The sequence below is a fragment of the Thalassophryne amazonica genome, chromosome 12, assembly GCF_902500255.1.
Source record: "Thalassophryne amazonica chromosome 12, fThaAma1.1, whole genome shotgun sequence".
Lineage (NCBI taxonomy): Eukaryota > Metazoa > Chordata > Actinopteri > Batrachoidiformes > Batrachoididae > Thalassophryne > Thalassophryne amazonica.
In genome coordinates, this window is record NC_047114.1 from 15,382,584 (window position 1) to 15,393,701 (window position 11,118).

The window sequence follows — 11,118 nt, forward strand, 5'->3', positions numbered from 1 at the left end:
ATTGTAGATGAACAGCCTATAATTTTTTGCACCTGCGTATAAGTTTTCCCCTCTTCAATCAACTTTTTAATCCAACTACGCTGTTCTTCTGAACAATGTCTTGAACGTCCCATGTTCCTCAGGCTTTCAAAGAGAAAAGCATGTTCAACAGGTGCTGGCTTCATCCTTAAATATGGGACACCTGATTCACACCTGTTTGTTCCACAAAATTGACGAACTCACTGACTGAATGCCACACTACTATTATTGTGAACACCCCCTTTTCTACTTTTTTTTACTAATAGCCCAATTTCATAGCCTTAAGAGTGTGCATATCATGAATGCTTGGTCTTGTTGGATTTGTGAGAATCTACTGAATCTACTGGTACCTTGTTATCCATGAAATATAGTCAAAACCTGGATTAATCTTTTATTCACATAGCACTACTATTATTCTGAACACTACTGTACAGCGCCAATTCACAACAAAGCTGCTTCAAGCCGCTTCACACAAGTAAGGTCTAACCTTACCACCACCACCCCCCACCCCCCCAAGCAAGAACACAGGTGACAGTGATAAGAATAAACTCTCTGTGATGATGTTGAGGAAGAAACCTCAAGCAGACCAGACTCAGAGGGGTGACCCTATGCTTTGGCTATTCTAACAGTTGCGACAGTTACAAAGATTTGCCCATCTGAAGAAAGAGAAAAACCAGAATAGCATCAAAAACAAATGAAGGCGACAATAAATGAATAAACTTTAAATTTTGCTGATCTCTTGCCAGTTGTACTGACAATGGGTATCTGCAGACTTTGTCACATAAAACCTTGCTCCCTTGCTGCTGATCATCTCAATACTGCTGTTTACTGTTCACATGTAGCTTGAATCTTGCAGACACGCCGCGTCGTTGTTTCTGAGGATGTGTACAACTGATGCATTAAACACACACAGAATATGCTAGGTCAACGTGGTCACACAGCAAGTCGTGATTCAGCAGCACGAAATATACATTAATATATTGATTTGTGATATTGTGACGAAAATCACCTCATTTTCGTCACGGCAGCACAAATTCATTCTAATTCATTCCATGATGGCTGCACGAAATTAAAAGTGAAGCGGTGGGGGGTCCGGGGTGGTTATCGTTAGGGTGGGGGGAAAGCGTAAGATTAGGTTATGGTTAAGATTAGGGTCGGGGATAGGAGTAGGGTTAGGAATAGTGAGTTAAAGAAAAACTTTGACTCATTTCGTCACGGGAGCATGAAAAAAAAACGTGAGACTGGGCTGGCGAGGCAGTCATCATGCAGATGCAAATGCAAAGTAAAAAGCAAGTACTCTCATTATATTTGTGTGACAACCACCGGTGCTGAAAAATGAAGCCAATGCAGAAGTGCTTGCAGTTCCTCAAAGAGCCACTAGAAGCAGGTTGCAAACGCAAGTCACTCCCTATGGAGTGTCACTGTTAAAATCTCCAACTTTACAATGAAAATAAACATATTTACAGTATGATACAACAAAAAATCTTTTTGGTCTATATAGCTAGTTTCCCCTAGCTGTGTATGTGTGTTTTGGTGCTCAGTGACCACACCCCCAAATTTACAGAACTTTATGGCATAACATGTCTTAATCTAAGAGATTTAAAAAAAACATTCTGTACAGACCAAAACTGCTTTTGTACCAGGCTGTAAACATGTTTGTGTCTGGTCTAAAATGGAATATTATTACAAATTCCTTCAAATTCCTTGTTTTCTTGTGGATACTTGGCAAATAAGGCTATTCTTGATTCTGACATTATAAAATGGACTCCTATAAGAATGTACTCTGTTTTGGAGACAGCCTCAAGTGGCCAGTCAAGGAACTGCAACTTTCAGGCTTCATCTGACGCCATCAAAGTTTACTGCTTGGGTGAGATCTGTAAGAAAACCTGTGGGTGATATTATGGAGGGTTTGCCCATTATTTTACAGTCTATGATCATGCCTTCAGATTTTAAGATGCCTACAATCTTCATCTGCCAGATGCCAGACACCAAGCACCCACCAAACTTTAAGTCAAGTTATTTGACACAGTCGTGTTAATGGAGAAGATGCATTGTACAGGTGAGCATGTCTTCCTAAACCTAACCACATTCCCCCATTTATGCCTGATCCTTTGAAAAGAGTTGTTTATGATGACTCTGATTTGTGCAGAATCTGCTGCATAGTTCTGTGTATATTTATACAGTGTATCTGTGTGCAGTAGATTTTACAGTATTAAATGCAAGGAGGTACTGGTTTTACAGTTCGGCCCTTAAATACAGCTAAAGGTTCAATAATTCACCCTGAATTATTCCAATTAGTCATTTCAAAGGTTTAAAAAATAGGCCAGTGAGTTTGTAGTCAATGTGTAGAATTTTCAGGCTACTTAAAGAAACATTTGATGAATGTAAACCACTGATCCACTGAAGTTGTGACAGTCAATAAAAACAAAACTAAATCTGTCTTGTAACTAACTTTACATGGAAATGAAATACATTCCATCTTAAACATATTGTTTGGAGGCATGACATCAGTATAAGGGAAATTATGTTTAACCATTTTTAGACACTTTAACTTGCATGAGGCAGGGGTTTTCATTGCTTGTAAAATTGTGTTTAGTGCCATTTTGAGAAGCTCTGGATTGTTCTGTTTCGTATTTGCGGCATGTTTAATGTCTAAAGCAGAGCTTTTATTTATTGATATTTCTTCCTGTGATGATGACTTTGTACTGACAGCAGTGATTTCTAAACATTTTCAGGATAGTTTCATTTTTGAGCAAAACTAAAGCCTGCCACATGCTACACGATTACATGATACGATGCTACTGTTTCTTGAAAACAAAACCCTTGATGTAACACTGACGCGTATTGCAGGAAAAACGCAGAATAACATGTTGTGTGCACCTGATATGCTCCATGCACTGAAGAAGGGAGGGAACTGTGGAGCTGGTTCTGGTCACATCTATGGTCCATGCAGATGGAGAGAAAAAAATATCCAACAAAGCCATCTTTTACTGCATGAAGCACTCAAAATGCTACTGTGTGCACATTTGGTACAATTTGCTCCTAGGATGTGATGCATTAGCGCCCACGTTTGATGCACGCAGTGCTATGCCAAGCTGAACATGCACACTAAACTGAGATAAGAGATGTTGTTATTACATGTTTATGTGGACAATAGCCAACACAGAAATGAGCACAAGATTTATTTATTTATTTTTTTTTTTTTTTGCCAGAGAGGTTCATGCATGTTTGCAGCACCTTAAAGTGGATATGACACATAAAGACAACATAGTCTTATTACATGTAACAAAGGTTATATAATTCGGTCAACCTAAACGTTTTAGGAAAGTGTACGCGTTTCTCCCGTTATATATAACATTTGAACGTCCCGCCACTGAAAAATGTGCACGCCCCGTGACCAGCTTCTCACTGAGCACCAAGCCTAAAATATGTCAGTACGTGTAGACCGTATCGGCTTGCGCGCCTGGCGGCCGTTGTTTACACTTTGTTTAGCCGAGTACCATGACCTTGCTGACGTCTTCAGCAAAGATCTGGCACTCACGCTGCCCCCACACCATCCGTACGATTGTGCCATTGATTTGATACCGGGCGCTGAGTACCCGTCCAGCAGGCTGTACAACCTCTCATGTCCGGAACGCGAATCAATGGAGACCTACATCTGGGACTCGTTAGCTGCCGGGTTGATCCGGAACTCCACCTCCCTGATGGGTACTGGTTTCTTTTTTGTGGGCAAAAAAGACGGCGGACTCCATCCATGCATTGACTACAGAGGGCTGAACGAGATCACGGTTCGCAACTGATACCCGTTACCTCTGTTGGATTCAGTGTTCACGCCCTTGCATGGAGCCCAAATTTTCACTAAACTGGATCTTAGGAATGCTTATCACCTGGTTCGGATCCGGGAGGGAGACGAGTGGAAGACGGCATTTAACACCCCGTTAGGTCACTTTGAGTACCTGGTCATGCCGTTCGGCCTCACCAATGCGCCCGCGATGTTCCAAGCGTTGGTTAATGACATCTTGCGGGACTTCCTGCATCGGTTTGTCTTCGTATATCTGGACGATATACTCATCTTTTCTTCGATCCTGAGACCCATGTCAAGCATGTACGTCAGGTCCTGCAGTGGTTGTTGGAGAACCGGCTGTTCGTGAAGGGCGAGAAGTGCGAGTTCCACCGCTCTTCTTTGTCCTTCCTGGGGTTCATAATCTCCACCAACTCCGTCGCCCCTGATCCGGCCAAGGTTGCGGCGGTGAGAGATTGGCCCCAACCAACAAGCCGTAGGAAACTGCAACAGTTCCTCGGCTTTGCAAATTTCTACAGGAGGTTCATTAAGGGCTACAGTCAGGTAGTTAGCCCCCTGACAGCCCTGACCTCCACTAAAGTTCCCTTCACCTGGTCGGATCGGTGCGAAGCCGCGTTTAGGGAGTTGAAACGCCGGTTCTCGACTGCACCAGTCCTGGTGCAGCCTGATCCAAATCGCCAGTTCATAGTTGAAGTGGATGCCTCTGACTCAGGGATAGGAGCCGTGCTGTCCCAGAGCAGGGAGTCTGATAAGGTTCTCCATCCTTGTGCCTACTTTTCCTGCAGGTTGACCCCGGCTGAAAGGAACTATGACGTCGGCAGTCGGGAACTTCTGGCGGTGAAAGAGGCTCTGGAGGAGTGGAGACACCTGTTGGAGGGAGCGACGGTACCGTTCACGGTTTTCACGGACCATCGGAACCTGGAGTACATCCAGACCGCCAAGCGTCTGAACCCCAGGCAAGCCCGCTGGTCACTGTTCTTCGGGCGTTTTGACTTCCAGATCACATACCCTGTCCCGGGTGCACGAAGAGGAAGCCAAGGCCGAGTTGTCAGACCCAACGGAAACCATCATCCTCGAGTCCACTGTCATGGCCACCCTCACCTGGGACGTGGAGAAGACCGTCCAGGAGGCCCTGGCCTGGTCTGCGTGACCTCCGCGCACCCGACTGCCTGGAGCCACCATCTGGCCTGGATCGAGTACGCTCACTATAGCCAAGTCTCGTCTGCCACCGGCCTCTCCCCGTTTGAGGTGTGTTTGGGGTACCAGCCTCCATTGTTCCCACTCGTGGAGGGAGAGGTCGGGGTGCCCTCGGTCCAGGCCCATCTCAGAAGGTGCCGTCGGGTGTGGCGTACCGCCCGTTCTGCCCTGCTCAAAGCCCAGACGAGGGCCAAGGCCCATGCATACCAGCCCGGGCAGGAGGTTTGGCTGTCGACCAAGGACATCCCTCTTCAGGTTGAGTCCCAAAAACTCAAGGACAGGTTTATTGGACCATTTCCTATCCTGAAAGTCCTCAGTCTGGCCGCAGTGAAGCTGAAGCTGCCAGCTTCACTGCAGATTCATCCTGTTTTCCATGTGTCACGCCTCAAGCCCTACCACACTTCACCACTCTGCACTCCCGGACCTGCGCCGCCTCCTGCCCGGATCATCGATGGGGAGCCGGCATGGACCGTGCGTCGGCTCCTGGACGTCCGTCGGAAGGGTCGGGGGTTCCAGTACCTGGTGGACTGGGAGGGGTACGGACCTGAGGAACGCTCCTGGGTGAAGAGGAGCTTCATCCTGGACCCGGCCCTCCTGGCCGATTTCTACACCCGACACGTTGACAAGCCTGGTTGGGCGCCAGGAGGCGCCCGTTGAGGGGGGGGGGTCCTGTTGTGTGGGCCGCTGAAGAAGAGGTACTGCTGGCCCCCCACCACCAGAGGGTGCCCTGCTTGAAGTGTGGGCTTCAAGCACGAGAGGGCGTCGGAGCAACAGAGAGTGACAGCTGTCACTCATCAACAGCACCAGCTGTCACTCATTCTACCATCACCATAAAGGCCGGACTGCAACTCCACCTCCCCGCCGAGAAATCAACTACCACTCAGGTAACCTTCTCTGCTGTAACTTATCAAGACTAAATTTTGTTCTGTGTGCAGCCGTTCATCCTGTGGATACAGTCTGTAGCTGGATTGGCAGATTGTGTGAGTTGTGACGTCTTCGCCTCTCACTGCTTCCATGGAAGTGACTGACAGGAGCTGCACGGGTGATTCGGTGTCTGGAGGTGGAGGTTCTCCCTCCCGGAGGAACTGAATACGGAGCGATTACTGGGTGTGTATCCACACACCCACCATTAACTGTTTCTGTTTCTGCCAGCAGTACCAGGTCTGACAGCTGGAGATGGTGGCCACCTGGGACCCAGGACTTGGCGGCTCCGGTGTTCTTCAGATCCGTTGGTGGTGGACGCCGTGTGGGATCCGGCTCTTCTCTGGACAGACGTCTTCTATCCTCGAGCCTGCCCACACGTCACCTTGTGTATGATTGACTGTACTCCTCAACTGCAATTGTCTGTATTCCGTTGTGCAATTCACAACATTAAATTGTACTTTTTGGCTTAATCCATTGTCCGTTCATTACCACCCCCTGTTGTGGGTCCGTGTCACTACACTTTCACAACAGCCGGCACATAAACACAGCGCTGGCACGTTCACTGTTGTTTTCGGCGATCTTTTTCGAAACGTTCGCCGTTTATTTCCTATTCTTTCATGAAAATAACGTAACTAAACACGGATGAATGCAATGCCAGGCACTCGAAAATGGCAAAAACCCGAAGGTTATGATGGTGGTCCGCAAGTAGTAGCTACACTATCACAGCTCCGGAACAATAACAAAGGCGGTAAACAGACGCGCGAATCGAAAATGCTATACAGTAATTATAGTGTTATAAACAGCAGCAACAAAAATCAAGCCTCCCTTACCATTCCATATTCTGCAGCCTTTCAGAATCCATCGGAATTGGCACGTCTTTTGCCTCTGCTTCGGCTCCACCATAAACAACGTCGGCATTATTTTCGCTGCCAGAATGCTCCTGGTTTGAATGTTCGTCTGAAAAATACAGCTCCAATCTGCAGGGTCTAATCACTGCTGCGACAATCTCAGGATCCGAGTCAGAAATAATCCACACTTGAAGAGGAGTCAGAAAAGTTCTTGATCTCGTCACTGTCCATGCTGAGGTCCATCTGTTCCTGTTGTCGATCGAACAGACAAAGACGGGACTCTCCATTCTGTGATGTCACGGCATCACGTGACCGCTGAAGGAGCGCTGCAAGCGCGCTTTCCAATAAACACACTTTTGAGAAGCTGTACAAACTTTATTTTTCAGTGATAATGAATAAAAACACTTTACTGTATGTATATTTTGCTATTTATATCAGTTTTTCCCTAATTTTTGAAGTGTCATCTCCACTTTAAAGCAGCTTTTTCCCAGATGTAAGGATGAATGTCTTGGTCATGTACACTGTCAGAGTTATTTAATTATTTATATCGTGTGTTGTGTCATGATCTGGACTTGTTGTGTTATGTTTGCTTTGTTTAATCTTGTTTAGTTGTTTAGTTGGTTTTGTCTGTGTGTGATTCCTCTTGTTGGGTTTTTCCTGCTTGGGTCTGTCTGTCTTTATTTCTCTTGTCTGTCCCTGGGTTCTTGGTGGTGGGCGTCTCTCGCTTCGTCTCTGGCCACGCCCTTGTTCTAGTGCTTTCCATGCACACCTGTTCCTGATTTGCTGCTCATCACCTGGGTTATATAAGGTTCACTGGGTGCACTGGTTCTCTGCCAGATCGTTGCACTCTGTGCCTTCACTTCCAGCTCTTCCTGTGTTCTCACGTCCTGTCTCCACGTTGTGTTTTGACCACCTGCCCGTTTGTGCCGACCACGCCTTTTGTCTGATGTTTTGGATTTGTTTGCTGATTTTGGACTGCCTCCCTGAGTTTTTCAGCAAAGGATTTTAAAATACAGAGCTGTGAGTTTGAGTCCTGCATTTGTGTCCAGAGGTCTCTGTCCACACAACCTGATATGTTGAATAGCATTTCAAGCTTTGTCCTCCTTTCTGGGGGTGTATGTCGCCCCCAAGCTCAGGTGGTCTACTCGAGGGTCTTTTGCTGTATCTCCTGCTTCGATGTTAGGTGTCTCTCATGCCAGGGTTCTTGTGGCTGATCCTCCAGTCAAATGTAAACTGCTAAATGTTTGTGAGATTGTATAGGCCATCTGAAATGAAAGATCAAACAATCTTTGTTCCAATCTGGAACATTGGTATCATCTCTAATAGTGCAGCAGATAAGTGTAAGAATCGTTCCGTTGAGAAGTCCTTTTCTTCAAAGAGCTATTAGCCACATGAAATTTTAAAATGACAGATATTTTTCAATATGGCCACCAAAAATATAGCCTATTTGCACTGATGTGGGAGCAAAGCAGACTTCATTGCAGAGAATCTCTCTTTGCTACTCTTACCTAGTTAAGCTCGCAAGCCAGTGCGTTTTACTGGGGTGTGGCCATGGCCGTGAACAAGCTACTACTTGGACCCATAGGTAAGAGTTAGGTAAGCAATGATCACTCGTGTTCACCCAAAAAACATGACTGACTTTAAAAGCAAAAATACTACCTCCATTACTAAACCATTACACCCCAAACACTATCACACGCTCTACAGCATGCATGTACACTTATTAAAAACATACACAATCAATCTAAAAAGCATGAAAATATTGCCTGAGCTTAATCTCAACACCCCCACAGTCCACAGTGCAATGTTTAACAGGTACAACATTGAAATAAACCAAGATTGTGCAAACATATAACAAAAATTTATTTTTCCATGCACCATCTTGGAAAAATGGCAAAATCTTGAAAATTTAAGTGGCTAATGGGTTTTTGCAAACCTAGACCAAGAAGTACCATTGTGCCAAATTTTCTGCTTGTATCAAAAAATTAAAGATTCTTATATGCATTTATCTGCTGCACTATAATCACTGGAAGAAAGGACTTGTTGGTCCACTCTGTAAAGGAATCAGGATCACCTGGTCTCCATCAATTACATTATTGCTGTGTGATTGCAGAGTTCCATTTGAGTTATTTGTTGCTCAGTCAGTAGCAGGAGCAGTCTGGCCACACACCCAAAAAGTCAACCATCAACTGTATCCTAATTCTGTGAGAGCACTCATGGAACACAACTGCGAGTATCAACAGTTCTTCTTTGCAGCCTGTTTTGATTGACTCAGTTGATTAGGCTGCTCTCTGGGGCATCTTGAGAATTCTTGGGATCTCCAGCGTGTGCAGAGTGGGGGCAGAATCTCAGAAGTTTCCTTTTAGGTTTCTTTATTAGCAGTAGTGGGCACAGCTAACTGAAAAGTTAACTTTTTTAACGCTAAACCGATAAACTCCTAAAAAAAAAATCAGCGGAAGTTACAGCTAACTGCTTTTAATATTGACTCGGCACACTGTCAACTGACAAACCAGTTTTGACTTTTAGCACCGCAGAGACTTCTGAGTAAATTTAACGCGATCACAAACCCAAAACAACGAGCCAGCACTTTCTGTCTTTAAACACCCTATCAGCTGCTGCAAAGACGTCTCACTTACTTTTCATGATGGCAGTGTTGATCAAATGCAAGGCACTTTCACTCATGGTTTCATTTATAAACAGACTAATTCCGGACAGTTTATCAACACATTAACAGCAACTGTCATTTTTACAAAGTGAAAATATCACACTTTTAAAGTAATGTGCTAATTCTGACTAGTGTTAAACCGACACAAGCACCAAAAGGCATTATGGGAAATCAGATCCGTCTCATCACATCCCTCCCGTTAACATATAACACTGCCATCTAATGGATGGGAGTGTGAAAAGTGGCCAACATGCTGAGTCACACTTCACAAACACAATTTTCAGTTTTGCAAATGCCTTTTTTTAACAAATGGAAAAAATGACATATTTACAAACACACATTGTAAAAACCAACACACAAATTACAAATCAGAAATTTGTGTTCGTGGATCACAAAACACGTGTCCAAATCAAAGACTATTTGTAGATCACCCTCTGTGCATTTGCAGGTATTAATGAGAGAAATTTAAGTCCATAAATAAGTGTCTTTTCACTTAAAAAATAAAGGTTTGGATGTACACGCTGTCTTTTAAAGCAGACACTGTCGATCATAATGCATTGCAACAATGCATTATGGGAGTTCAGGGTTTATTTGTTTTTTATTACTATTATTGTAGTATATGCTAGTTTAGAGTGTTGTTAGGGTTATAGACTATAGGACTATAGACTCAATGAATGTAGTTAGTTTGGTGAAGAGTTATGTTGTGACCATGAGTGAAAACGACGTTGCAATATACCTCGTGTATATAGTCTGTATGTTGAAAGTAAATGTTTTGTTTTTTTCCAGCAGCAGTGACAGCTGGCCCATCCCGTGTCTGCTGCGGAGGGCTGAGTTCATTACGGCAACTTGGCTATTACAAAACATGCAATAGACAGGAATTAATGTTTGGTTTTAGGGTTTAGAAACATTTTTGACCGTTTGGTCTTACTCACTATGCCAGCAAAGAAATGTTAGCGGACTGAAAGTTAGTGGAACTAAATTTAGCGGAAGCTAATTAATCCGCTGATGGTCTTCAAAATTAGTCGAAAAGATAATCCGCTAACCAAAAAGTTAGCTTCGCTAATTAGCTGTTAGCGGATTAGCGGAACTGTGCCCACCACTGTTTGCTAGCAAGGAAGGCTTTCCTGACCTTGACTTCATGGACTTCATTGTCCTGATTGCTGCACTCCAAAAGCTGAATGAGGGTCAGAATGTCTGCTTTTGGCAATTGTTCTGGATCAAGACTAAGATCCAGGTTTTAATGTCAGAAGTGTATCTGTGTGCGCTGAAGGTGTTGAACCTGTAGAGACATTCACTGACAGTGATCTTCATGTCTTTGGGTCGTTATCCTCTGAGACTGACCAACACATAGGAAGAGTTTATGGAGTTATGAGGTTGCTGAGCAGAGGTGTTTGGGGATGATGATATGCTTGCAGGAGAGTGAAGGTCTTTGTGTGTATGAGTGCACCTCTGTGTGCCTCTGCCTGTAATAACATGCATGTGACACAATGCAATACATTTTTCAGAGGGCTGCGATGAGCTTTAATCTCAGTAACATGCACAATCCTGTTATATAATTACTCAGTACACGCTGCAATGCAATGCACATTTCTCAACAATCTTAGTATAATGTTGATTCACATTGTATCGTGTTGTGTATGGCCGGCTTCAGTTTATTGCAGTGT

The 11,118-nt window shown here is 44.5% G+C and overlaps 1 long non-coding RNA gene across 1 annotated transcript; it reads left to right on the forward strand.

Moving 5' to 3' along the window:
* The first annotated feature begins 733 nt into the window (after window positions 1-733).
* LOC117521588 lies at window positions 734-1,618 on the forward strand. Its single transcript, XR_004563982.1, has 2 exons — window positions 734-941; window positions 1,273-1,618. It is a non-coding gene; the product is annotated as an uncharacterized LOC117521588 (long non-coding RNA).
* The last annotated feature ends 9,500 nt before the right edge of the window (window positions 1,619-11,118 follow it).